This window comes from Macrobrachium nipponense, chromosome 17 (assembly GCF_015104395.2).
Source record: "Macrobrachium nipponense isolate FS-2020 chromosome 17, ASM1510439v2, whole genome shotgun sequence".
Taxonomy (NCBI): Eukaryota; Metazoa; Arthropoda; class Malacostraca; order Decapoda; family Palaemonidae; genus Macrobrachium; species Macrobrachium nipponense.
In genome coordinates this window covers 77953283-77960782 of record NC_087210.1, presented here as the reverse complement: position 1 = coordinate 77960782, position 7500 = coordinate 77953283, and positions in this window count along the sequence as shown.

Sequence of the window (7500 nt, the reverse complement as noted above, 5' to 3'; positions counted from 1 at the left end):
TTCCAGTTTTGATGGTATACATTTTGAGAGATCAATGAGTAACCACATCTAAGTTTTCCCTTGTTCTCTGTCTCTAATTCACCACTCTAGGTACGACCCACGGCAGCTGTTTAGCAATTAGGCACCATATATCCACTGAGTCTCCCCTGAGTGGATTTTAAGGGAATGGGCCCATCTGTGCCGCATCGTCTTGCCCGGGATTCGAGCGCAGGTCTTCTACTTGTGAGCAAGATGTAATACCACCAAGGTACGAGAGATAGAGAGAAAGGGAGAGAGAGAGGGGGGGGGAGAGAGAGAGAGAGAGAGAGAGAGAGAGAGAGAGAGAGAGAATGCTACATAAATATCCTCCAGTTTTCAGAAGCTGTTGTTATTTAGCTCTGAATTCTTGATTACAAAGAAGGTGAAATCACTCTAGATTTCTCCAGACTGAACTAAAATGCAACAAATTGGGCAGCCATAAAGTGAAAGCGGAGTAAACACCTTCACTGAATGCCAATTCAATTTGAAGGAATTTCGCTTATATATATACAGTATATCAGAAAAGGGTAGAACTCAGTCATGCTACTCACACTAGATGCAGAATCGAGTGAAATCATATTGAGATACGTAAAATTTGGAATACTAGTCCACTGAAATCAACACGATTTTCCTCTACAGAAAATTTCCGCCTTGTAGTAAAATGTACATTTTTTTTTTTTGTATCACAGACAGCAATTCAGAAGTTCTTTTCGATTTCTTTCTCCTAGGATTACATGGAGCTTATGTTTCTTCACTTGCCATTGCATTTCCTCAGCTGTTAATTATATAATTATATATTCTTAAGGCTAACATTGTAACAGGCTAGCTCGCCTACGAAAATTTGCTATGTACAATTCTTTCGAAAATATGTAAAAACTCACAGATCCATGTTTAAAAACCAGCTAGTTCGAGGCGACATCATTATCACTATGTTGATTATAAAAAAGCTTTTTTACCAATACATTGTAATACAGTGAAAGATAGTCTTTGTTTGTGCGCTCTATTTTTTAGTGGAACTAAATGATTTCCATTCAAATACTCCCAAATCTGGCCTTTCTGATTTATTTCAGACGACCAATGTTGTTTACATTCGATGCGGCCCCTTTGTTGATCTAGAATCTATATTCACAGGATATGGCCCCTCGGATGCTGCCTTTCAACTCTCTCTCTCTCTCTCTCTCTCTCTCTCTCTCTCTCTCTCTCTCTCTTCCCTGATCAGTTTTCACTCTTAAATATTCTTATTTTTGTAAAGGGTATTCATGAATTAACTAAATGTTTAGATAGAAGGGAAATTCTGTTTTAACAGAAGTTATACAGTAAATGAATTAGGGATACAAGCATCATCAGTTTTTGTAGAACTATGAGCAGAGCATATTCTTATCTACACATCTAGATTATTATTATTATTATTATTATTATTATTATTATTATTATTATTATTATTATTATTATTATTATTATTATTATTATTATTATTATTATTATTCAGAAGATGAAACCTATTTATATGGAACAAAAAACCCACAGGGGCCATTGATTCAAAATTCAAGCTTCTAAAGAGTATGGTGTTATTATTATTATTATTATTATTATTATTATTATTATTATTATTAATTATTATTAATTATTATTATTATTATTATTCCTCTGCAGTCAACCTGTAAAATTAGCACAAAAATATCTCCTTTTATCTCTTACGACTCAAAGTTTAGAGGAGCTGAGAATGCCGTTCTAAATTCTCCACACTTCTTGTCCATTCTCACCCTTTCTTATCCACAAGATTTAGCGAGTGTGGAGTAGATGTTTCTTTTCCATTCTCCACCTATTAAGAATCTCAGGTTTATTGTCTTTGGAACTGAGGTCTCACTGCACGGGTAATAATACATTATTACGTCCTTTTGGTAGATTGATGAATAGACAGGTATGTGCTTGTACTTATGCATTAGTATTTAACAATGATGTCTCTGCATGAGTAATAATACATTATTACGTCCTTTTGGTGGAAGATAAATAAACAGGTTTTTCATGTGATTCACATGTGTATGTGCATCTGTTTATGAGAGAGAGAGAGAGAGAGAGATATTCAGATGGTCAGAACTTGGGCACAGAACAACACCCCCCCCCCCCTTTTTATCAAAGTAACGCCCATCAAGAAACAAACTGAAAGTCGGACAGAAATGGGCCACCCACCCTCAAACTGACTTTCCTATCCCCTAACTGCGAGTGAGGAGGAACACAAAGGAATTTGCTTTCGGAGAGACAGAAAGTGAACCTGAATTCTGGTGCATTTCCTTTTCGAGAAGAGGTCAGAAGCGAGCGAGTGGCATCAGGAGGAGAAGGAGGAGGAGGAAGGGAGGAGGAGGAGGAGAGGAAGAGGAGGAGGAAGGATTTGCTTTACAAATTTCTTTGCAGGAATTTTCCCCAAAAATCTTTCCTCTCCTGATTTGGATAAAAGGCTGGGGTTGTGTGTCGTGTCGCTTGGAAGTCCAAAGCTGAAAATATTAAGAAGAAGAAGCGAAAGAGAATAACAATACGAAGAAACTTCACAGTTTCACGAAGTTACATTTGGGAAAACGAGGAAGAAGGAAATGTAGAGAACATATGGAGAAACTACACCTTTTGACGAAGTGAAATATAAAAACTGCAGGAATGACGAAGCTGAAACTCGTAATTATATTATGATATTTAGTCTTTTTTGCTAATGTGTGTGTTCTCGAAGCCCCTGAGATATGTGAAGAAAAGAATTTTGTAAGAGGCATCGTTCGAGCGGTCTTGTTAACAGCGTAAAACCGCTTGACCTTTGACGTTCAAAACCCCCTGGGTTTTTGAAAGCTTGGTTTTCGGATAATGCGTCATCATGGTTAATCTAAATTTTTTCTTCACTCGTTTATTGTAAAGTTTGATTATTCTTCTGTATTTTGAAGTTTTATGGAAATCCTGCCACTTGAGAATTTATAAAATAAGGTTCGGGCCTCCTGGAATCTTATGTGGGTCAAACAAATGAACAGATTTGAAGTATATTTTTCTCTGCCTTTGAAGTAAAAGAGAAACAAATATTCTTTCGAAATTTTTGAACATATATGTATTCTGTTTAAGATAGAGATTGAATACGGGAAACGAAGATTCTTTTTTTTATTTTGAAAAAATGCGTAATCTGTTCTGATAGAGATTGAATAGTGAACTAAAGGTTCTTCCTACATTTTGTAACAAATACGCATTCTGTTAAAGTAGAGATTGAATAGGGAAAATAAAAATCTTTTTTCATTTTGAACAAATTTGTATTCTATCAAGATAGAGATTGAAAAGGGAAACAAAGATTCTTACTCAATTTTAAACAAATACTCACTCTATTAAGATAGAGATTGAATAAGGAGACAAAGATTCTTCCTTAATTTTTGGACAAGAACGCATTCTGTTAAAAACAGCCATTGAATAAAAAAATAAACCTTCTTTCTTAATTTTGAACAAACATGGTTTCTGTTAAAATAGAGGCTGAATGAAAATCAGAATAGGAAAAAACAAAATCGGCATTCTTCTGTGTAATTACATATTTCAAGTTTTCCTTTTGTCCGCGGGACAAACATATCTCTCTCTCTCTCTCTCTCTCTCTCTCTCTCTCTCTCTCTCTCTCTCTCGATCTCACCGCATACTTTTCAGCATTCTGTGTAATTACATATTTCGAGTTTTCCTTTTGTCCGCGGGACAAACATTCTCTCTCTCTCTCTCTCTCTCTCTCTCTCTCTTCCTCAGTCTCTCTCTCTCTCTCTCTCTCTCTCTCTCTCTCTCTCTCTCTCTCTCTCTCTCTCTTCCTCAGTCTCTCGATCTCGCCGCATACTTTTCAGCATTCTGTGTAATTACATATTTCGAGCTTCCTGTTGTCCACGGGTCACACATCTCGTCTCTCTCTCTCTCTCTCTCTCTCACATATTTTTTCAGCATTCTGTGTAATTACATATTTCGAGTTTCCTGATTTCCACGGGTCACACACTCTCTCTCTCTCTCTCTCTCTCTCTCTCTCTCTCTTCCTCAGTCTCTCTCTCTTTCTCTCTCTCTCTCTCTCTCTGTTCCTCAGTCTCTCGATCTCACCGCATACTTTTCAGCATTCTGTGTAATTACATATTTCGAGTTTCCTGTTGTCTACGGGTCACACATCTCGTCTCTCTCTCTCACTCTCTGTCTCTCTCTCTCTGTCTCTGTCTCTCTCTCTCTCTGTTCCTCAGTCTCTCGATCTCACCGCATACTTTTCAGCATTCTGCGTAATTACATATTTCGAGTTTCCTGTTGTCTACGGGTCACACATCTCGTCTCTCTCTCTCTCTCTCTCTCTCTCTCTCTCTCTCTCAGTCTCTCGATCTCACCACATATTTTTCTCACGTCGTGTTTGCAGAAGCCTTCCGAATACAGATCGTGTTTTACTCGACCAATTCTCGTTCCCGATTATTATTCATTCCGCCATTCACTGCACCCCATTTCACACAGGGGACGGCAGACACATATATTCCTATCTGAAATAAACTCAACTTTTGCTGTTTCATACACACACACATATATATATGTATATTTCTCTCTCTCTCTCTCTCTCTCTCTCTCTCTCTCTCTCTCAAAACCATTTCGTGTCGCAGCGGAGGAAGATTTATGAAGTTATACGTGTAAATAAATTTGAAAAAGTTTGTTTTGTTAACTACGGCAACCCATATTTAGGAGCTTTTCGGAAAGGTAAAGTCACGTCTGGTCATCAAACGTTTGTTTTTTTTTTTTCTAGTCATGAAAACAGTTTTCGTGGTTTTATTTTCATTGCTGCAGTTTAAATAAGTGTTAATGACGCCACCGCCTTCCCCCATCATTGCTTTTTCAGTCTTTTCTTGGTCTCATTTTGTCAATTTTTAGAGCAAAACTTTTTTTTCTTTTTCTTTTTTAATCCGCGGAGACGTGAATCCCAGAAGACAAACCAGCGTGAGAGGAAAGAGACGAATAGGAAAAAAAACCTCCTATTTCTTAGGGGAGAGGGAAGGGGTTAGTGGTGGCTGGGGACGGGGGAGAGGGGAGGGGGGGGGGGGGGTTGGAGTCCACCACACCATGAGCCTCGTTCTTTGAGTACAGGACAATATTGGATTAAGAGAAACTTATAAAATCAGCTTGACATTTATTTTTCTGCTTTACTTCGAAGAGTTGTAAATTGACTATTATTTATCTTTTATTACTTATCAAGTAAGTTCCTTATAAAGTTGTCCATTGCATTCGTTCATTAATATACGAATACTTTATCATAGTAGTTTTAAAATAACTAAGTTTGTTATGTAACCGTAGGTGAACGCATATGCACACACACGCACAATGACTGCTCCAAGATGCCTCAAATACAAAATAATTAAATAAATAAATAATAAATAGATAAAAACCACTTAATACCAAAGAAATTTACTAAATAAACGAAGAAAAAAAACTCCACCGTTTTTGGAGCAGCTTGTTTCAGAAGTCGCCACAGCGATGTAAAATTTACACTTGTCTCTCTCGAAACCGTTCAGATATTATCAACATCAATCACGTCGACAGAGCAAAGTCTTTTGACTGCTAGAGCTGTCTAGCATCCAGCGTAAACATCCATTGTCTCACGAAGGACAGCACTTAATTACTCCGGAAGCTGTTTCTGTCTTACAGCCCAGACTGTCGTTTGCTGGGAGCGAGTCCAGACGCAATTCATTTCTTGAATATTTTCTGAGAATTTTTTAACTTTTTCCCGTTTAAGAAATTCTTATATAACTTAGAAATTCTTTTATAACCAACGTTATTACCACACTGGTTAATTAAGACATTTTCTCGCAAAGATATTTGCCTGGAAATGCAAAACTTAGCATCTTCGTTTTTATGTTTTATTTTTCAAATATTTTTTTTACTCGACAATTTTTTTATGACAATAATTCCTATTTGATAAGGATTAGTATCATGGAATGTTTGTCAGAATCAATCATTTGACATAATTTCAACAAATACTTCTCAGATCATTGATTTACGTAACATTCTCTTGATAATTTCACTGACTTCAGTGAGATCAAACTCTCTCTCTCTCTCTCTCTCTCTCTCTCTCTCTCTCTCTCTCTCTCTCTCTCACACACACAAACACACGTCAAAATCAATCGTTCATTTCATTTGAATTCGTGACCTGCAGTTCTGACATGCTTTTCCATTTTTTTTTATAAAGTACACATATCTAGGTTATTTTTCATACACACACATATATGTTTATATACACACACATTATTATATATATATATATATATATATATATAGATATATATATATATATATATATACACACACACACATATATATATACATATAAACATGTATACATATATATATATATATATATATATATGTATATATATATTATAAGTTCGTATAATGATAATAATAAAATAATAATAATAATAATAATAACAATAATAACCTAATAATAATAAATAATAATAATAATAATAATAACATAATGATAATAAAACTAGCAGAATAAGACTAGCAGAGGTTAATATCAGGAGAGGGATCTTCCAGGGTGACTCACTGTCCCCACTACTCTTCGTAGTAGCCATGATTCCCATGACAAAAGTACTACAGAAGATGGATGCCGGGTACCAACTCAAGAAAAGAGGCAACAGAATTAACCATCTGATGTTCATGGACGACATCAAGCTGTCTATAATAAGCATCAAGGAAATAGATACCCTAATCCAGACTGTAAGGATTGTATCTGGGGACATCAGGATGGAGTTTGGAATAGAAAAATGCGCCTTAGTCAACATACAAAAAGGCAAAGTAACGAGAACTGAAGGGATAAAGCTACCAGATGGGAGCAACATCAAACACATAGATGAGACTGGATATAAATACCTGGGAATAATGGAAGGAGGGGATATAAAACACCAAGAGATGAAGGACACGATCAGGAGTGAATATATGCAGAGACTCAAGGCGATACTCATGTCAAAACTCAACGCCGGAAATATGATAAAAGCCATAAACACATAGACAGTGCCAGTAATCAGATACAGCGCAGTAATAGTGGAATGGACGAAGGCAGAACGCCGCACCATAGATCAGAAAACCAGGAAACATATGACAATACACAAAGTTCTACACCCAAGAGCAAATACAGACAGACTATACATAACACGAAAGGAAGGAGGGAGAAGACTACTAAGTATAGAGGACTGCGTCAACATCGAGAACAGAGCACAGGGGCAATATCTGAAAACCAGTGAAGACGAGTGGCTAAAGAGTGCATGGGGAGAAGGACTAATAAAAGTAGACGAAGACCCAGAAATATACAAAGACAGAAGAATGACAATCAGAACAGAGGACTGGCACAACAAACCAATGCACGGACAATACATGAGACAGACTAAAGAACTAGCCAGCGATGACACATGGCAATGGCTACAGAGGGGAGAGCTCATGAAGGAAACTGAAGGAATGATAACAGCGGCG